This window comes from Neofelis nebulosa, chromosome 3 (genome assembly GCF_028018385.1).
Source record: "Neofelis nebulosa isolate mNeoNeb1 chromosome 3, mNeoNeb1.pri, whole genome shotgun sequence".
In the NCBI taxonomy this organism is placed as follows: domain Eukaryota; kingdom Metazoa; phylum Chordata; class Mammalia; order Carnivora; family Felidae; genus Neofelis; species Neofelis nebulosa.
This window is the reverse complement of record NC_080784.1, coordinates 154,920,562-154,943,269: the sequence shown is the minus strand read 5'-3', so window position 1 is coordinate 154,943,269 and position 22,708 is coordinate 154,920,562. Positions and strand designations below refer to the sequence as shown.

General features: G+C 34.2%; 1 long non-coding RNA gene across 2 annotated transcripts in view; it reads left to right on the top strand.

Annotated features, from left to right (window-relative positions):
- LOC131507524 (uncharacterized) overlaps positions 1-21,998 on the top strand; it is a 101,119-nt gene extending 79,121 nt beyond the window's left edge. The window contains exon 3 of one of the 2 annotated variants that reach the window (XR_009259539.1): positions 21,511-21,998. This is a non-coding gene — a long non-coding RNA (uncharacterized LOC131507524). Of the gene's footprint in view, positions 1-13,942; positions 14,242-21,510 lie in introns of those variants that run through there. The other variant, XR_009259540.1, reaches the window with a different exon arrangement.
- Positions 21,999-22,708: the final 710 nt, after the last annotated feature.

Sequence of the window (22,708 nt, the reverse complement as noted above, 5' to 3'; positions counted from 1 at the left end):
TTAATCATTAATGTCCTTAGCAGTCCTAGGTGCTAAGGAAGTTAAAAGAAATGAAAAAAAGGTGTCACCTGAGTTGTTGAACTTCTCACATTCTCTGAATAGACAACCACTAGGTTTTGCCTGTCCACCAAGACACTGATGTTTTTCGTGGGTAGGAATGAATTGTTCACGTAGATTTTTACCTTGTGCAATGGCTCAGTGATGTGATGATTTGATGAATCAGGCTTTTACATTTACTATGGGTCTAAATATTGCTGATGAAACTCACATTCTGTTAGTTCAAAATAAATTATTTGGGTTGAATCATTACTATGAAATACCCCCATATCCCTGTTTTTATCTGTTCTGTGCAGTGTAGCAATATGCCTATCAAAGTGACTGATGTTTATTTGAGGTGGCATAAAGCACTAAGTTTAAAGTCAAAAGAGTTAACTTCTAAGCAATTTCCCATGTCAACCATCAGTTAAAAGGATGAAGAATCCTTTACAATATTTTGAAATGTGCATTCCAAAGTTTCCTACAATTATGAAAAAGGTACATCTATTCTCTATGTTTAAAATGACAGGTATTTGGACATGGTAGAGGATTTAATTAATACCTGAATTTAATAAGCAAAGCAGAATGAACAAGGAAAATAAAAGTCTAATTATATGCATCTAGTTTTGGATTAGTATTTATAACAAATTATCTTATAATGATTATTAATAGTATCAATGTTTCCTTCAAATGAATGTTATCTAACTTTTCATCTATCATTCAGCTATTATGTATCTATTTTCTATCTCTATCTATCATCTGTGTATTCATTGGTTTACTGAGCATTTTATCTATTGTAAGATAACTTTTATATAAGTAAAAGCAAGGGTCATAAAATTCAATAACTTTTCAGTTATACCTCAATATACAAATTTAGTAACAACTTGTTTCTTTAATTTTGAAAACTTAGCATATATGTTTTATTTTTCCAAATATCCTATAGTAATTAATCCTAGAATTTCAATGAATAATATCACTTTGCTGAGAAAAGATTGACCAGAAGGACAAGACTTGGAGACATGTCAGATTTTGAGAGAAGTATGATAGCTTAACAAGTATAAAGTATTTGATCATTTATATGGAAGTAAACGGAGTCAATGATCTTTAAATGTGCTTTTATCTTTAATATCAATTATTTTTAGTAATTACACAACATTTTGTATTAAATGCCTAAAATCTCTTTAAGATACTTAAGGAATTTAGTGAGTCAGTTTGTTTGATATTTTAAATATTTTCCTTTTTTGTAACAAGTAAAGAATTATAAGAACCTGGCATGCAACTGGGAAGACCTTGAAAAATTGTATGTTCTCTGATTTTATGTATTTATATATGCATGTCTATATGTATCTGTATATGTATGGATGAACTGATGGATGGGTGGATAGGTGAGTGGATAGAGAGAAACAGACAGTTAAATGGATTTGATTTCTAAACATTTTTTACTAAAGGAAACTGATTTTAAGTATGTTAAAAACACTACGGAAATTTATTTTTTGAAATAAAAATATTCATATAAGCTATTGTAATTATTTTTATGGGATATTATCTTATTCTGCTTTTTGTTATTTTGTGAACATTTATGTATGAAGTACTATTCTCTCCATGATGTAAAATATATTCATGTTGAGATCTACAGATGTGATGAATATATTGCTCATCAAATCAACTGTTTCTAACTTACTACTTGTAATAGTTTAGCATTTATGTTGTTATGACTAGTTGCCCTGGATTTATGGTAAATGACTTGCTTTTGTTATTCCTTATACAAATATATGTTTGCCCAACTCAGGAATATATGGAAAACAATTGCTTATGATGTATATAATGTTTGCTTTGCAAATATGAAAAAACAAGTAGACTTAGTTATTGTAAACATGTATTTCTAAACTTCTGTTAAAAGCATCCTTTTTTTTTTTTGCTATTTGCAAATTGGCTTTTTACTTTGTCCATTATTTGCTAAAATGTTACTTATGTTTTCATTATGCAAATGCAGACATTTTGTTTATCTAATTTTATTAAATGCATAGATTAAATATATTTGGAATGTTAAAAGCATATTTGTAACTATAAAACCTAGAACAGTATAATTTTAAAAGAAGTAAAATAATGAAACCAGTTGAGGCAGAGTTTATTTCTAGCAAAAAATTATTGCAAAAAAATTTATGATTAAGTTGTGTTGAATGTTTATTTTAAGCTTGAAAATGTGCTAAGTATTTTTAAATACATTATTTCATTGAAATGCCATTTTAATCTTTGACATATCGTTACATTCATTTTGTAAAAATTGAAATACAATCTAAGAGACTTAAATAACTTAAGCAGTGTCATAGTACTTTTGGGCGGGGGGCAGTTGGATCTGATTTAAGGCTGTTGGACAACAGGTCTAACTTTCATAAAGAAAGGAACCTTCAGAAAATGACTTCATTCATCCAGTTTCAAACATTTTAATATAAAGGATGTTTGTCATTCCTCAAATTCTTTACGACAGACTAGAAAAAAACATTTTGTCTTATCCTCTGAACTTTATTATTTGGATGCCTAGGAAAAGTACTTTGGTTGTCTATAATATATTATGCCTCCAGAACATTGGACTTGATCTGTAAACTTTCCAGTCTAAAAGTTTTGTTTCTGTTTTTTTTTCTTTTATATGAGTGTAGTTGACACACATGTTATATTAGTTTTGTGTGTACAACGCGGTGATTCAACAACTGTATACATTATTCTATGCTCACCATAAGTGTAGCTACCATCTGTCACCGTACATTGCTAATACAATGAGCAACCGACTCTTGATTTTGGCTCAGGTGATGATCTCTCAGTGGTGAGATTGAGCCCTGCAGTGAGCCCCCCTGCCCCCTCTCACCTCCCTGTCAGCTCCTTGCTGAGCATAGCACCAAGTTGAGATTCTCTCTCCCCCTCTCTCTGTCTCTCCCCTGCTCATATGTGCTCTCTCTCTCTCTCTTTCAAAATAAATAAATAAACATTAAAAAGCAAAGTGTCCTTATGTTCTAACTGCTATAGTGTTTGTTTCAATATGCCAAATAAGAAAAATTTATGTCATAATTTCCTTATGTTCATTGAATAATACACATTCAACCTTCATGTCGTTCTATAGGTCATCTCATACCAAACACTGACGATATTTACAAAAATAATTTTATTTTAATATTTTTGTTAAATTAACTGTAGGTCTTGAAAGAAGTGTTTTCTACTCTAAACACAAGGAAAACTAAGCAAAATAAAAACCTAAATATTAAAAGTAGGTGGTTCTGTATTTGCAGTTGATCTCCATCATTGTCTTTCTAAATCTGTTTTAAATTTATAAATTATTCCTTGGCACTGTTCAATTTTATTTAGAATTAGGATGCATTTTATTTTTTATTTTGTAAAATATTTTTAAGTTTATTTATATATTTTTAGAGACAGAGCATGAGCTGGGGAGGGGCAAAGAGAGAAAGAGAGAGAAAATCTCTACTTGATGAGCAAGACTAAAACTCATGAACAGTGAGATCATGAATGACCTAAGCTGAAACCAAAAGCCAACCACTTAACCAACTGAGCCACCAAGGTGCCCCATGGATGAGTTTTAAATTACATATTTTGGATCTCAAAATATTTAAAATATTATTTAAAAATATGACATCTGTGAAGGATCAATATGAAGAATAAATATGGTTTTAGAGAAGCTGATTATTTGGACAGAGACATATTTAATTACTCTGGTCTCTTAAATGGCAACTCAGTGTACTTTTCCCACTCCATACTATACCATTTTGTAGATGAAATGTACGAATTCACATGCAAAGTAAATTGTATTTGAATCAATTATTTTCCTTTGATGTATTTATAAGATTAGTAATTCAGATTACTAATTCAGATTAGTGTCTAAATGTTGGTTGTTTAACTTAAGTATGTTCTTAATGTTAATTCCAGAATAGTATAGCACAGCATATGGTTCTCTGTGTGAACAAGATATAGGTTTAAAGTGAATATTATTTTGAATTATATTTGTAACTTACTTTTATAATTACATTTTATGATCAGGTGTTGAAGTAATATTTGAATATAAATATTAAAATATTAATGAAACAATTTTCCTTGTGAAGTATTTTAAAAAAAGAATAGAATGCTCTTGTCTGTAGGAATGAATCCCAATGAAAATCAGCCAAGCAGAGAACAAATCAAATTTACAATGAAAATACTTTAATTATTTTATTCCTAAGGAAAAGTAAAACAATTTGCATTTGCAGAATTTAATTACTAAAGAAAGTTCTGCAATTGTTCCTTGAAAATTTATATATTAAAATAGAAAGAATAGTTAAAATGAGTTCATATTAATGAAAGATAAGTAATATAATTAAAGATGATTGGTTCCATATTTTAGGAATTTAGAAACTGAAGCAGATTTTAACGAGAAGTTAACTTTAGTTACCCCCAAAATTTAGAATGTTTGACTACTGAAATGAGCATTGATACCCAAAACAGCATTGATTGTATGCCAGATAAATTTTTAGGCACTGGTGATGTACAATAAACAAAACATAAATTTTCTCTTTTTGCTGGCTTGTATTCAAAAGACAAAAAAATAATCAGACTAATTAAGTCTATTACATGACATATCAAAACGTGATAAAAAAATGTAGAGAAAATAAAACAAACAAACAAAAACAAAGGAATGAGGAGTTCCACATTAAATAGAGAAGTCTTCAGAAAGAAGACGACATTTACTCCAAGATATGCAGTTAACAAGGAATAAATCAGGAGACAATTCAGTTTAAGTATTAAACAGAAAATTCTGCAAAAACTACAGCCCTGTGGCAGGATTGTGCCTAGTATGTTCAAGGAACAACACAAAGGCCAGTTTTACTGGAGGTGTTGGAGAAGGAGAGGCATAGAAGATGATGTCAAAGAGGTTATTAGGAACAAGCTCTGTTTGATTTCTAATTATTAGAGTATCATAAGTTTTTTATCTTATCTGAATTCCTTGTGATTTCATCCAATATATTGCCCTTGAATACCAGTATGTGTCAACAAATCTAAAATGTATAACTCTGACCCTAAGATTTCTTTAATAATAAGAAAAATAACAAATACATGACATAAGAAGTCGTTTTTGGTTTCTTTCTTCCTGCTGAATTGACCTAGAAATAATGACCTAAAATCCCTTGCTCTCTGATTCTGGTTTCTAAATACCATTCCACCAAATAGAATCAAGTACTTTGGAAAAAAAGACAATTCTAGTTCTGGAACAAGAAAAAATTTAAAATGCAAGTAATTATGTCTTTTGCCATAAAATAGGGAAATACTCAAAAATGATGGAAGCATGAAAGAAAAAAAGTAAATATCTTGAAGGAACAAAGCCAAATATAGTGCATTTTACACAACAAAAGAATAATGCCAGTCAGTGATGCATTAGTATTATATTCCAGTGAATAATCAGTCTGCATTCACTGAAATTAGAAGGAAAAATACAAAGAAAAGAAGGAATAGAGAAGAAGCAAAATATTTTTATTGCCAATAATAAATTTAGAAAAATACTAAATTTAGAAAATGAGTAAAATTGGTGAAATATGAATTAAGCAAGAATAATCAGTTGATGATAAAATAGTACATATGAGGGTGAGGAAGAAAGATACTGCAGAATTTCAAATTATCTTTCCAACAAAATATTTTAATTAATTACAAGGGAAGAAAGGTAACTTTTCAGTGAATCGTGTTGATAAATACTACCTCAGCCTAGTGATCAAAATTAACTTTACCGATAATGGGACAAAACATATATTACATATTCCCCAATGCAATACATTAAGAAAAAGGACTGTTATTTATTGTAATATTTCTGTCACATATGGATGATTTCAATTTAATCATGACAAACATCAGACAAATCTAGATGGAAGATCATACTGTAAAACATATTCTCTATTATTCTAAAAAATATTAACCACAAAAGTAAAAGAAAGATGGAGAGAATTTTCCAGATAAAAAGAGACTTAGATGACAAAATAATTAAGTGTAATGAACACTCCTGGAATGGATTCTGGATCAGGAAACTATGTCCATAAAAGACATTATTGGATGTTTGGTGAAATAGTATTTTGGATTATATCATAATACTATACATAGTCCATTGTAGATAATAGTATTACATAGAAAATAGTATTATATCAATATTCTTTTTCCTGAATTTGAAATTTGTTCTGAATTTTTGAATGAGATTGTCTTTGTCCTTTAGAAATACAGGTCATGAACTATTTAGGGGTAAAGAACTAATAAGAATGATTCAGAAAAATGTGTGTCTGTGTGTAAAGAAAAAGAGACAGAGAGAGAAGCAAAGGTTACAAAATGTTATTAATAGCTTATTCTGGGTAAAGAGTATATAGGAATTCTTTATTGGTAATTCAAGGATTTTTATCCTTTCTTTAGATTTGAAGTCTCAAAATAAAAAGTTTTTTTCCATGGAAATGAGGACTCAAAACAAAGAGACTTAATATACCCTCCTATCTTAAGCAACAAATAAAACTACACACATGTTTCTCCTATTACACAAACCACAAGATTATTATCCCAGAGAGAAGAGAGATAAATGATGTGAGCCCTATCTTTGCTCTAGGTTACTGTTTGGAAGCAGGCTACAGACTACAGTTCCTAGAGTTAGTTTTCCTGGTATCATTAGTGTTTGGATACTTTTAGCTTTTCAGATCTCAGTTCCATATTCAACTTCGCAATGATAACTTCTTTGAACTTGACCTAACGATGATATTATACATTACATGTTGTTTGTAACATTTACTGTGATCTGAAGTTATCTTGTTCATTATTTGGTCAAGTGCTTGTTGTATGTATCCATTCAAAGGATTATCATACTTTAATACTTTATGAGGCAACATCTCTGATAATTTGTCAGTTTCCTCAATGCCTAAAATTCCCTGGCATAAAATAAATACTCAATAACTATGTGTTGAATGAGAATGAAATTAATAAATTATACACAATCATTAATATAAAGATAAAGATGGTTTTAAAAGCCAATTATAAATGTGAACAGACCCATAACCAGTAAAGAAATTAAATCACTAATCAAAAATCTCCCAACAAACAAAAGTCCACGGCTGAATGGCTTTCCAGGGCAATTCTACCAAACTTTTAAAGAAGGGTTAACACCTATTCTTTTGAAGCTGTTCCAAAAAATATAAATGGAAGAAAAACTTCCAAATTCATTCTAGGAAACCAGTGTTACCTTGAATCCAAAACCAGACAAAGACCTGACTAATAAGGAGAACTATGGACCAATTTCCCTGATGAACATGGGTGCAAAAATTATCAACAAGATACTAGCAAAGCAGATCCAATAAAACATTAAAAGAAGTATTCACCACAACCACGTGGGATTTATTCCTGGCATGCAGAATTCATTCAGTGTCCACAAATCAATCAATATGATACATTAATAAAAGAAAGGATAAGAACCACATGATCCTCTCAATAGATGCAGAAAAAGCATTTGACATAATTTGATAAAACCCTCAAGAAAGTAGGGATAGAAGGAACATACCTCAAGATCATAAAAGCAATAAACAAAAGACCTACCACTAATATCATGCTCAGTGGGGAAAAACTGAGAGCTTTCCCCCTAAGGTCAGGAACACGACAGGGATGTCCACTATCACCCCTGTTACTCAACATAGTGTTGGAAGTTCTAGCCTCAGCAATCAGACAACATAAAGAAATAAAAGGCATCCAATTGACAAGAAGGAAGTCAAACTTTCAGTCCTTGCAGACAACATATACTCTATGTGGAAACCCCAAATTACTCCACCAAAAATTTGCTAGAACAGATACACGAGTTCAGCAAAGTCGCAGGATATAAAACCAATGTGCCGAAATCAGTTGCATTTCTAGACACCAATAATGAAGCAGCAGAGAGAGAAATCAAGGAATCAATCCCATTTACAATTGCACCAAAAACATAACCAAAGTGGTGAAAAATATATATACTGAAAACTATTAGAAAGCTTATGAAAGAAATTAAAGACACAAAAAATGGGAAACCATTCCATGCTAATGGACTAGAAGAACAAATATTGTTAAAATGTCAACACTACCCAAAGCAATCTACATATTCAATGCAATCCCTATCAAAATAACACCAGCATTCTTCACAGAGATAGAACAAACAATTCTAAAATTTATATGAAACCAGAAAAGACCCTGAACAGCCAAAGTAATGTCGAAAAAGAAAACCAAAGCTGGAGGCATCATAATTACAGACTTTAAGCTGTATTACAAAGCTGCAATCATCAAGACAGTATGGTACTGACACAAAAACAGACACACAGATCAATGGAACAGGATAGAGATCCCAGAAATGGACCCACAAATGTACAGCCAATTAATCTTTGACAAAGCAAGAAAGAATATCAATGGGAGAAAGACAGTTTTTTCAACAATTGGTGTTGAACGATTTGAACCAAATGAACCTGGACTATTTTCTTACACCATACACAAAAAAAAACTCAAAATGGATGAAATACCTAAACATAAGACAGGAAGCCATCAAACTCCTAGAGGAGAAAACAGGCAAAAACCTCTTTGATCTCGACCGCAGCAACTTCTTACTTGACATGTCTCTGGAAGCAAGGGAAACAAAAGCAAAAATGAACTACTGAGACCTCATCAAGAAAAAAAGCTTCTGCACCATGAAGGAAACAATCAGCAAAACTAAAAGATAACCAGCAGAATGGGAGAAGATATTTGCAAATGACATATTGAATAAAAGATTATTATCCAAAATCTATAAAGAACATACCAACTCAACACCCAAAAACAAATAACCCAGTGAAGAAATGAACAAAAGACATGAATAGACACTTCTTGAAAGAAGAGATCCAGATGGCCAACCAACACATGAAAAAATGCTCAACATCACTCATCATCAGGGAAATACAAATCAAAACCACAATGAGATACGACCTTACACCTGTCAGAATGGCTAACATTAACAACTCAGGAAACAACAGATATTGGCAAGGATGAGAAGAAAGGGGAACCCTTTTGAATTGCTGGTGAGAATGCAAACTGGTGTACCCACTCTGGAAAACAGTTTGAAGGTTTCTCAAAAAAATAAAAATAGAACTACCATATGAACCAGCAATTTATCCAAAGGATACAGGAGTGCTGTTTCGAAGGGGCACATGCACCCCTATGTTTGTAGAAGCATTATCAACAATAGCCATAGTATGGAAAGAGCCCAAATGTCCTTGGACTGATGAATGGATAAAGATGTGAGATATATATATATATATATATATATATATATATATATATATATGTATATATATATACACACACACACACACGCACACACACACACACAATGGAATATTACTCAGTGATAAAGAAGAATGCAACAATGTGTATTTCCAACAATGTGGATGGAACTAGAGTGTATTATTCTAAGTGAAATAGGTCAGAGAAAGACAAATATCATGATTTCACTCATATGTGGAATTTAAGAAACAAAACAGATGAACATAGGGGAAGGGAAGTAAAAATAAGATAAAAAACAGAGAGGGAGACAAACCATAAGAGACAGTTAAATACAGAGAACAAACTGAGGGTTCCTGGAGAGGTGTTGGGTGGATGGATAGGCTAAATGAGTGATGGGCATTAAGGGAAGGCACTTGTTGGGATGAGCACTGGGTGTTATTTGTAAGTGATGAATCACTAAATAAAATCCTATTCCTGAAATCATTATTACACTATATATTAACTAACTTGGATTTATATGAAAAAAAAATTAAAAAGTACATTAAAAAAGCCAAATCCATATTAGCCATTCTGAATGATTAATATTTACAACTCCATTTGATTCTCACTGGTCTCCAGTGAGTTTGGGAATTCTATCATTATCATTTTACTTACAAAGAAACTGGAAAATAGCTAACTTAAGCATGTCCCACTGTTGATAAGTGGCAAGTCCATTTTGGCTTGGGTTCTGGTTTGAATCCCTTAACCATTATGTAGTATTGTTTACCTACTATGTGTTATCATTGCATTACATTTTAGAATTATCAACTGAAGTTTAAGAGTATAAGAGGTATAGACATATTAAACAAAGGAAACTGAAGAAAAATCAAGAATAACAATATTATGACAAGATGTCATCTAATTCAGTGTCAATAGTTGAAGGGATAAAACAAATATGCTTTCATAATGATGAAAATATAACTACAAAGAGGGTTGCCTGGGTGGCTTAGTTGGCTAAGCATCTGACTCTTGATTTTGGCTCAGGTCATGATTTTATGGTTCGTGTGGTCTGGCCCTGTGCTAACAGTGCAGAGCCTGCTTGGCATTCTCTCTCCCTCTCTCTATGCTCCTCCTCCCCCCCCCCGTCTCAAAATAAATAAACTTAAATACATATATAACCACAAAAATTAAAAAGAACTATATATCAAATATCATAAAAATGTATAACTTATAAAAATAAATTCGGATACAGGAAAAGCAAGCTGAAATATGAGATCCTTTTGTTTCAAATTAATAACATTAAAAGAGGGGTGTCTGGGTGGCTCAGTTGGTTAAGTGTCCAACTTTAGCTCAGGTCATGATCTCACAGTTCGTGGGTTCAAGCCCCACGTCAGGCTCTGTGTGGACAGCTCAGAGCCTGGAGCCTGCTTCAGATTCTGTGTCTCCGTCTCCCTCTGCCTCTCCGCTGCTCGTGGTCTGTCTCATTCTGTCTCTCAAAAATAAATAAATGTAAATTTAAAAAAATTAAAAATAACATTAAAAGAAAAAAGTAATGAGTGGCTACAACTACCAAATACTGTGCTGGATTTTGAGTATTCAAAGAAGAAAAATAATTTGTGATTTTTACACACTAATAGATCAACTTCCCTACTTTCCAAATATTAATGGAGGGAATTAGATTTTTTAAAAATATGTTATTATACCATGCATCTACCCTTGGCTGAGAAGATAATATTGCTGAGCATTGGAGAGAATTAATTTGTAAGATAATTTTATAGGTGCAAACTACTCCCACTCTTGATGGGGACATCCAGTATATTCTAGCTGGCTGGTGGAGTGCTCGTAACGTCTATACGAGGAGGTATACTTGCCTGTGCAGATAGATGACATTGCATTGTGAGCCTGAAATTTTAAAAAGAGGAGGTGTGGAAATAGCTAGGAATCACTGTCAATGGCATCATTATTTAAGCTAGGCTGTTTAATGTTAAATTACAAGTGATTTTTTACTTATTTGGCTTTCAAGTACAGTAGCTTGTTTCTTCAAACATGTGATGAGATTTGAGAAGCTTCTTCCAAAAATTTTTGTTTACAGAGTATTCTTTTGGAAAGATTTAGATCTATGCACAGTCAGAGGAAACATTTTTAATGCCTCAGGAGCTCTGCTTAGGACTGAATTGTTAAAAGAAGATTTACATACACACTTGCACAAAGGTGGAAACTATAGTAGACCATAATGATCCTCCTCCTGAAAAATATGTTAGCAACAATCTCTCACTTCTCCTTTGGAAAGAAAGATCTCTCTGGTCTAAGAGTGATTCTTTTCTATCCTTCTCTTAGTGGGAAGCTTTAACACATGAAACAATCCTACAGGAGAAGAAAGAAAGCAATAGTTTTCATATTATCTTTCTACTCCTCTCCCTAAAAATCTTCAAAATTTTAAAAGTAGAAGAGTGTTTTACATTATCAGTATGGCAATAAAGAACAATAGGAAAGTTCTTGGGACATTAATCCAGCACTGATTTGGAACTGTCTTGGAAAACCTTTAGCTTTATAATTAGATTGACTTGCACTGTGTGACTTTTGGTGCTGGTGTGGGTGAAAATTAAGCTCTCTCGCTGATAGTGATTGTTCAGACCAGTGTGTATTAAAAGAGTAGAATATTTTATGATGCAGGAACATCTTGTGAATTTCTAAACAGAATGAGGGAGATTCATCTTGCAACTCTTTTTTGAGCAATGGCGTATTCTGATCCCTTTCTAGAATTCTCAGTTTTATTTTTAAATCTAAGACAAAATATAGGGCTCTATTAAAACAACAAACAAACAAACAAACAAAACTACTCTGTCCCAAAGTACCACATATGGACATTTCCATGTATTTCCAATATCCAATAGAATCTCTCAAAGGCTCCCCATAAGAATGTTTATGTTATTATCATAATTTTTTAATGAGGAGAGAGAGGTTCACATAGGATAGGCAAATTGCTTCATGATTGCAGTAGTAGGGCCAGAGTCGATGTTTAATTCCAAATTTTTCTGACACCAGGTGCATTTAGTTTATTTTTAATATCATTGTGCTTCCTACAATGCATGCAAATGTAAAAAAAATGAGTTCTGCAGAACTCCAGAAAATAAAACTTTCACAATATTAAAATAAATAATTCCTAAGTATAAGAATAAATATATTTGGTTTAGTTACCATCACCTATTGCAACTTAGAAAACATTTGGAAAACTCAGAGTCAAAGATTTGTCAAGGCAAAAGAATATATTACAGTCATTGTGATTTAAAGACTGTGATTTTAACCACAGTAGGCATGCCACGTTGCTTGTGCCCAGTGATTTCCTTGTAGTTAATAATCTCGTGAGAAAAAGTTTCTAGAGGTGCTGTCACAGATTGTCTTATTTTAAACCAAGCCTGCCTCTGACATCTTGGCTTCAAGCTTTCAGCCAATGTTATTGTTTGGACTTGACTCCTAAACTCTCAAGGAAGCTCTTGACAGTGGAAATTTCTCAGGAACCAAAGCATTAACTCTTAAAATGTTATAAACATATGGAAAAAAATGATTTTCAAATTAATAACTTGTTTAAACAATAAATATTATAAGCTTAAACCACTTACCAATATTTTAAAGAACACACAAGAAAGATTATGAGGGAAAATATTAAGAGTAAACATTTTTAAAGAACCTCATTTAAGTAAATATTTGAAAAATCCCTTACTGAGGACCCACATTGAGTCCAGCAGATACCAGGCATCACATGAGTTATTTATTAAGTATGGCCTATCATTGAAATCCCCTGCCAAATGTCCATAAGAAGTTGAAGTGCTTAAATCCGAATTTTGGTGTTTCTTATCCTAAGCATCATGTTCATTATATAAAACACACAAAAATCATTTACAGTGAAAATAATTAATGCTATATGCAAGTAATTTCATAGGAATAACTATTATCATATAAGGTTAAAGGAGGTCTAGATTTCCACAAACATTCAGACCTAAGTGTCCAACCAGACAGGCTCAAGGTAAGATCAGAACAGCATTTTGTAATTTGATTGCAGGATCAAAGCAGGCTCATTGGATTTTTTTGTGTCTAACATGAGAAGAAATCAAAATAAAGATCTAAAGAACAAACAATGAATGACCTTTAGTTCTATAATCAAGGAATATCAGTGAGTAACTAACTAAATCCCCATGTAAAATTCCTGACTGCTAAATAGGAGAATTTTACTCACAGTGTAACAGTTCCATGTAGTAATATGTAAGTTTCCTGAGATACAGGATGTCTATACATAAGTCTTGATTCAAAAGAAGTAATATTGTAACAGCAGTTTTAGAACTTCCTCCTACAAGATTGTTAACTACAAGGAAATGACTGGGCATGAGTAAAGTGACATGCATAGTGAGGTTAAAATTATAGTCTTTAAATAGTAATTACAGGAATACATCACTTGCCTATTCTAACCATTGATTCTTTGAGTTGTTTGGATGTTATATTCAAGTGCAATAAAGTCTTATTGATTTGTAATTTTATATAGAAAATAATTTTATGAAGAAAAAACTGTATGAACATGAAAGAATAAAGTGTTTTGTTTGATGTCAATTTTTAATACACTCATATTTTATAGATACATCATTTCCTAATGCTTTTTTTCTAGATTTTCACATTTCTTCAGATCTTTTTGCCAAAGAGTAACCTTGCTGACCTGCCATCTCTATTAATTCAAGCAAAGGCATGGGTAGCCTGGGCTCCTGACTTCCATAATGACAAGAAAGACTTCAGGTAACAGCTGCCTTACAGAGAATGGAAGAAGTGCGGGGAAAACCCAGACCCAAACAAAAGCCTACCCTAAAGTTGTTCAGAATAGAACAAGTGGCAGAGACTTGCAAGGAATACCATTCTGATTGTGTAATTGTTAAAAATCAAACCCCAACTGGCACAGAATTTTGTACCAATAAGTGTAAAGTACCAATAATCTAAAATTATTTATTTTAGTGATTCAGGCTTTAAAATGGGCAGTGAGTGGAGAGTACACTCTTATTGGAGGCTGGAAGACGCCTGCCCACATTACAGTTAGAAAGCATTTAGCAAACTGTCACCTGGGGTAACCGAAAAGACAAGCAACTTGGAAGATATATTTAATTAACTTGTAGCATTGAGAGAGGAGATTTTGATTCAATATTGAAATGATGAGTTGTTACTAGCAATTGTTTATTGTTGCTAACAGGATTTTAAAAGATATTATAAGGAAGAAATAAGCTCAGAAAATTAATAATTATTTTGCCAGATTTTAGAGGACATAGTCCAGAGATTTCAGGTTTAGGAAGTAAAACTGTATGTCCCCAGACAAAGGTATGGCCATTAAAATATAGTCCCTGATATCCTGTGCCCTGCTATTAACACATCGCTTTAGGATAAAGACCAGCTCAAAGCGTGATTACCAGGCTCCTTAGTAAAATCTGTGAAAGAAATAAGATAGATTCTAAATCCTTATATTTGGAGAGCATGGGTCCTGAAAGATTCAAGATGTAGTTCAGTGAAGTCTGTAGAGCTCCAAATGCACATTACTTAACCTAGAGGGAGGGACAGCTCTTTAGAAATGTTGCTTTTATGCCTGACTTTCAGCATGTGGAATTGACTGGAAACAACTCCACACAGAACATCCATGAAAAGTTCAGAGATCACCATTGACAAAAGGGCTGCCAGCCTGCTCTAAAAGACGCTGAGTTTGCTTGGCATATCGAAATACCTATGTGTGCTCAACTTTGTACAGACAAAAAAAATCAGGCCACTAGTAATGTTCATCCATATGCCCCAAGAAAGACATATTTTGAATACTCACTTAAGAAGTTGCCAATGAGGAGGATGAAAAGTGAAGAAATTCCCAGAGAGCAATGGACTAGAGACCCACAGGAGCTAGCAGAACTAGGTCAGTGTCTGCTGTTGCCTCCCACCATTCCCTTTTCTGGATACAAATATTTATTATGATTCTTCTGTGCCTGTTCTATCCCTGGCTAGTTGAGTGTGCATGTATGTTGGGTGGTGCATGGAGGGTGAGGGTAGAGACTCAGAATACTTGTCTTTTTATTTTATTTTATTTTATTTTATTTTATTTTATTTTATTTTAAAGTTTATTTATTTTTATTTTTTTAAATTTACATCCAAATTAGTTAGCATATAGTGCAACAATGATTTAAGGAGTAGATTCCTTAGTGCCCCTTACCCATTTAGCCCATCCCCCCTCCCACAACCCCTCCAGTAACCCTCAGTTTGTTCTCCATATTTATGAGTCTCTTCTGCTTTGTCCCCCTCCCTGTTTTTATATTATTTTTGTTTCCCTTCCTTTATGTTCATCTGTTTTGTCTCTTAAAGTCCTCATATGAGTGAAGTCTTATGATTTTTGTCTTTCTCTGACTGGCTAATTTCACTCAGCATAATACCCCCTAGTTCCATCCATGTAGTTGCAAATGGCAAGATTTCATTCTTTTTGATTGCTGAGTAATACACCATTATATATATATACCACCTCTTCTTTATCCATTCATCCATCAGTGGACACTTGGGCTCTTTCCATACTTTGGCTATTGTTGATAGTGCTGCTATAAACATGAGGATGCATGTATCCCTTCGAAACAGCACACCTGTATCTGGTGGATAAATGCCTAGTAGTACAATTGCTGGGTCATAGGGTAGTTCTATTTTTAGTTTTTTGAGGAACCTCCAAACTGGTTTCCAGAGTGGCTGCACCAGCTTGCATTCCCACCAACAATGCAAAAGAGATCCTCTTTCTCTGCATCCTCGACAACATCTGTTGTTGCCTGAGTTGTTAATTTTAGTCATTCTGACAAGTGTAAGGTGGTATCTCATTGTGGTTTTATTTGTATTTCCCTGATGATGGGTGATGTTGAGCATTTTTTCATGTGGGTCGGTTGGCCATCTGGATGTCTTCTTTGGAGTAGGGTCTACTCATGTCTTTTGCCCATTTCTTCACTGGATTATATGTTTTTTTGGGTGTTGATTGATAAGTTCTTTATAGATTTTGGATACTAACCCTTCATCTGATATGTCATTTGCAAGTATCTTCTCCCATTCTGTCAGTTGCCTTTTAGTTTTGCTGATTGTTTCCTTTGCTGTGAAAAAGCTTTTTATTTTGATGAGGTCCCAGTAGTTCATTTTTGCTTTTGTTTCTCTTGCCTCCAGAGATGTGTTAAGAAGTTGCTGCAGCCAAGACCAAAGAGGTTTTTGCCTGCTTTCTCCTCAAGGAGTTTGATGGCCTCCTATCTTACATTGAGGTCTTTCACCCATTTTGAGTTTATTTTTGTGTATGGTTTAAGAAAGTGGTCCAAGTTCATTCTTCTGCATGTTGCTGTCCAGTTTTCACAGCACAACTTGCTGTAGAGACTGTCTTTATTCTATTGGATATTCTTTCCTGCTTTGTCAAAGATTAGTTGCCCATACATTTGTGGGTCCATTTCTGGGGTTACTATTCTGTTCCATTGATCTGAGTGTCTGTTCTTGTGCCAGTACCATACTGTATTGATGATTACAGCTTTGTAGTATAGCTTGTGATTCCTCCTGCTTTGGTTTTCTTTTTCAGGATTGCTTTGGCTATCCGGGGTCTTTTCTGGTTCCATACAAATTTTAGGATTATTTGTTCTAGCTCTGTGAAGAATACTGGTATTATTTTGATAGGGATTGCATTGAATATGTAGATTGCTTTGGGTAGTATCGACATTTTAACAATATTTGTTCTTCCTATCCAGGAGCGTGGAGTCTTTTTCCATTTTTTGTGTCTTCTTCAATTTCTTTCATAAGCTTTCTATAGTTTTCAGTGTATAGATTTTTCACCTCTTTGGTTAGATTTATTCCTAGGTATTTTATGGCTTTTGGTGCAACTCTAAATGGGATGGATTCCTTGATTTCCCTTTCTGTCGCTTCATTGTTGGTGTATATGAATGCAACTGATTTCTGTTCATTGATTTTATATCCTGCAACTTTGATGATTTCATGAATCAATTCTAGCAGTTTTGGGTGGAATATTTTGGGTTTTCCATATAGAGTGTCATGTCATCTGCGAAGAGTGAAAGTTTGACCTCCTCCTGGATGATATGGATGCCTTTTATTTCTTTGTTGTCTGATTCCAGAGGCTAAGACTTCCAATATTATGTTGAATAATAGCACGAGAGTTGACATCCTTGTCTTTTTCTTGACCTTAGGGGAAAATCTCTCAGTTTTTCCCCGTTGAGGATGATATTAGCATTGCGTCATTCATATATGGCTTTTATGATCTCGATATATTCTCCTTCTATCCCTACTTTCTTGAAGGTTTTTATCAAGAAAGGATGCTGTATTTTGTCAAATGCTTTCTCTGCATCCATTGAGAGGATCATATGGTTCTTGTCCTTTCTTTTATTGATGTGATGAATCACATTAATTGTTTTGTGGATATTGAACTAGCCCTGCATCCCAGGTATTAGTCCCACTTGGTCGTGGTGAATAATTTTTTTAATGTATTGTTGGATCTGGTTGGCTAATATCTTGTTGAGAATTTTTGCATCCATGTTCATCAGGGAAATTGGTCTATAGTTCTCCTTTTTAGTGGGTTATCTCTCTGGTTTTGGAATCAAGGTAATGCTGGCTTCATAGAAAGAGTTTGGAAGTTTTCCTTCCATTTCTATTTTTTTTTCCATTTCTATTTTTTGGAACATCTTCAAGAGAATAGTTGTTAACTCTTCCTTAAATGTTTGGTAGAATTCTTCTGGAAAGCCATCTGGCCCTGGATTCTGGTTTTCTGGCAGATTTTTGATTACTAATTTGATTTCCTTACTGGTTATGGGTCTGTTCAAATTTTCTCTTTCTTCCTGCTTCAGTTTTGGTAGTGTATATGTTTCTAGGAATTTGTCCATTTCTTCCAGATTGCCCATTTTATTGGCATGTAATTGCTCATAATATTCTCTTATTATTGTTTTTATTTCTGCTGTGTTGGTTGTGATCTCTCCTCTTTCATTTTTGATTTTATTTATTTGGGTCCTTTCCTTTTTCTTTTTGATCAAACTGGCTAGTGGTTTATCAATTTTGTTAATTCTTTCAAAGAACCAGCTTCTTGTTTCATTGATCTGTTCTACTGTTTTTGTTTTTGTCTTTTTTGTTTTTTGTTTTGTTTTTTTTGGTTTCAATAGCATTAATTTCTGCTCTAATCTTTATTATTTCCTGTCTTCTGCTGGTTTAGGGGTTTATTTGCTATTCTTTTTCCAGCTCCTTAAAGTGTAAGGCTAGGTTGTGTATCTGAGATCTTTCTTCCTTCTTTAGGAAGGCCTGGATTGCTATATACTTTCCTCTTATGACTGCCTTTGCTGCATCCCTGAGGTTTTGGGTTGTGGTGTTATCATTTTCATTGACTTCCATATACTTTTTAATTTCCTCTTTAACTGCTTGGTTCGCCCATTCATTCTTTAGTAGGATGTTCTTCAGTCTCCAAGTATTTGTTACCTTTCCAAATTTGTTCTTGTGGTTGATTTCAAGTTTCATAGGGTTGTGGTCTGAAAATATGCACGGTATGATCTTGATCTTTTTGTACTTACTTAGGGCTGATTGGTGTCCCAGTATATGGTGTATTCTGGAGGACGTTCCATGTGCACTGGAGAAGAATGTATATTCTGCTGCTTTAAGATGAAATGTTCTGAATATAATATCTGTTAAGTCCATCTGGTCCAGTGTGTCATTCACAGCCATCGTTTCCTTGTCGATTTTTTGATTAGATGATCTGTCTGTTTCTATGAGTGGGGTGTTGAAGTCTCCTACTATTATGGTATTACTACCGATGAGTTTCTTTATGTTTGTGATTAATTGGTTTATATTTTTGGGTGCTTCCATATTTGGTGCATAAATGTTTACAATTGTTAGGTCTTCTTGGTGGATAGACCCCTTGATTATGATATAATGCCCTTCTGCATCTGATACAGTCTTTATTTTAAAGTCTAGATTGTCTGATATAAGTATGGCTACTCTGGCTTTCTTTTGTTGACTATTAGCATGATAGATGGTTCTCCATCCCCTTATTTTCAATCTGAAGGTGTCTTCAGGTCTAAAGTGGGTCTCTTGTAAATAGCATATAGATGGATCCTGTTTTCTTATCCATCCTGTTACTCTATGTCTTTTGACTGGAGCATTGAGTCCATTGACATTTAGAGTGAGTACTGAAAGATATGAATTTATTGCCATTATGATGCTTGTAGAGTTGGAGTCTCTGGTCCTTTCTAATCTTTGTTGCTTTTGATATATATTTTTTCATCTTTTCTCCCCTCAGAGAATCCCCCTTAAAATTTCTTGCAGGGCTGGGTTAGTGGTCACAAACTCCTTTAATATTTGTTTATCTGGGAAACTTTTTATCTCTCCTTCTATTTTGAATGACAGCCTTGTTGGATAAAGAATTCTTGGCTGCATATTTTTCTGATTCAGCACACTGAATATATCCCACCACTCCTTTCTGGCCTGCCAAGTTTCTGTGGATAGGTCTGCTGCAAACCTGATCTGTCTTCCCTTGTAGGTTAGGGACTTTTTTTCCCTCGCTGCTTTCATGATTCTCTCCTTGCCTGAGTATTTTGTGAATTTGACTATGATATGCCTTGTTGATGGTCGGTTTTTGTTGAAACTAATGGGGGTCCTCTGTGCTTCCTGGATTTTGATGTCTGTGTCTTTCCCCAAGTTAGGAAATTTTTCCGCTATGAATTGTTCACATAACCCTTCTATCCCTATTTCTCTCTCTTCCTCTTCTGGGACCCCTATGATTCTGATGTTGTTCCTTTTTAATGAGTCACTGACTTCTCTAATTCTTAAATCATGCTCTTTTGCCTTAATCTCCCTCTTTTTTTATGCCTCATTATTCTCTATAAGTTTGTCCTCTATATTGCTGATTCTCTGTTCTGCTTCATCCATCCTTGCTGCTGCTGCATCCATCTGTGATTGCAGCTCAGTTATAGCATTTTTAATTTCATTCTATTTTTTACTTCTTTTTACTCTGCAGAAAGGGATTCTAATCTATTTTTGACTCCAGCTAGTATTCTTATTATCGTGATTCTAAATTCTGGTTCAGACATCTTGCTTGTATATGTGGTGGTTAAATCCCTGGCTGTCGTTTCTTCATTCTCTCTTTTCAGGTGAATTATTTCATTTTGTCTTTTTCAAGGGAGAAAAGGAATTAATGAGATAGAAAAATTAAAATTAAAAAAATTAAAATTTAAAAATATTAAAATTTAAAAATTAAACACACACACACAAATCGAATAAATGATGCTAGAATCTTAAGTGTGTTTTGGTTTCAGTGTTGAAAGTGGTTTGACAGATTAGAGAAAAAAGGGGGAGAGAGAAAAAATGGAAATCATTTGAGAATTTGAAAAAATGAATATACTGAAGTAGACTAAATTGAGATGATGGGAGTAAAATAGAATTTGAAAAAATATACACAAAAGTAAAGAATAAAGTAGAAAAAAAATTAAAGAAAAAAATATTTTTACATTTATTTATTTTTGAGAAACAGAATGAGACAAAGCATGAGCGAGGGAGGGGCAGAGAGAGAAGGAGACACAAAATATGAAGCAGTCTCCAGGCTCTGAACAAGTGGTCAACACAGAGTCTGATGTGGGGCTTGAACCCACAAACTGTGAGATCATGACCTGAGCTGAAGTCAGACACTCAACCAACTGAGCCACCCAGGCGCCCCAAGAAAAATATTTTTAATAAAAATTAAAAATAAATATGAATTTTTTCTTTTTCTGTATTCAAGAAAAAAAAGTGAAAAAGAGAAAAAAGTTTAAAAAAAGAAAAAAGGGAAATCATTTGAAAATTTGAAAAAGTGAATACACTGTAGTGGACTAAAATAAAATGATGGAAGTAAAATAGAATTTTTAAAAATTTACATAAAAACAAAAAATATAGTAGAAAACTAAAGAAAAATAGTTTTAATAGAAATTGAAAGTAAAAATGAAGTTTTTATCTTTCTGCATTCAAGAAAAAGAAAAGAAACAAAAAAGAGAAAAAAAGAAAGAAAAAAAGGAAATCGTTTGAAAATTTGAAAAGGTGAATACACTGAAGTAGACTAAAATGTTCGAAATTAAATAGAATTTGAAAAAGTTTACAAAAAATAAAAATATAGTGAAAAAAGTAAAGAAAAATACTTTTAATAAAAATTGAAACGAAAAATGAATTTTTTCTCTTTCTGTATTCAAGAAAAAGAAAAGTAGTGAAAAACAGAAAAAAAGAAAGAAAATTGAATAGATGGACCTGCTACCGGATTGAAATAGGACTGAAATTACTTCATTTTTCCCTAGAAGTCGGACTATGAAGCACTTTACAGTCCATAAAGTAAGTAGGCAGTGAGACTGGTGTTCTTAAAGAGTGAGGTTGGCCCAGTTGGGCGGGGCTCAGTGTAATGGCTCTGTTCTCCACTAGATGGAGCTGCTAGCCTACTGGGGTGGGGTGTTGCCGCGCTTGTAGGTGCATATGCGCATGTGCAGTAATGGTGAAAATGACGTCACCCAGGTATCCAGTCTCTAGTATTGGAAGGAACTCTGTTCTCCCTGATCAGCAATCGCGCACCTGTCCTCTGTCTTCGGCTTTCATCCACTCCCCGCTTCTTCACTGTCCGTGACCAAGCCCCAGGTAGTACCTCTCTCCGGAGTTTTGTCTCAGATGCGGCTGTTCTCCCTGCCCCGTTACTTTTGAAGGACTGTGGCTTTGTCCTGTTCCGCCCCTCTGCTGAATAGTCTCACTGAGCAATAGCCGGATGCTGGCTGCACCCAGGAACGCTTGCGGGACCGTGCTGCTGCCAGTGCCCCGAGACTATGGCCAAGTGCCAGTACGCCCCAGAAAAAGTTCGCAAGATAGTGTAGGAGCAGCTTTTCTGGGATTATGGAAAATCACAACACACATCTGGCACCAGGCTTCACACTTAACGACCTTGTTCCAGCACCAGCGAATGTAGCCGTTTTCTGGGGTCTGCTGGGACCAGGTGTCTCCAGCAGTCCTTCCAGCAGTGGAACTGCTTTTCCCGTGTGGCCCAAGAACCTCCTGGAGCCTACTCTGCTCCTGGGGATTCGCCCTCCCCACCAGAACACTGCCAGGTATGGAGCTGTGGAGTTGTAGCCTTTGCGCTCCCCTTGTTTACAGTCTTAATGGAATTTAAACCCTCACCTTTCTCCCTTTTTAGTTTAGTCCCTGCGGCTGTTTCCAATTTTCCACTTTCCCTCCAGCTGCTTTTGGGGAGGGGTGCTTTTCCCATATTCTCCCCCCCCCCCCCCCCCCCGCCCAGTCTCTGTCATCTCTCTGCTCACAAAAATACCTCTCTTCCTGCTCCTTCTCACTCCTCAAGTTGGCCCCTCCGCTCCATGTACCTGCTGAATTCTGTGGTTCACATTGTGCAGATTGT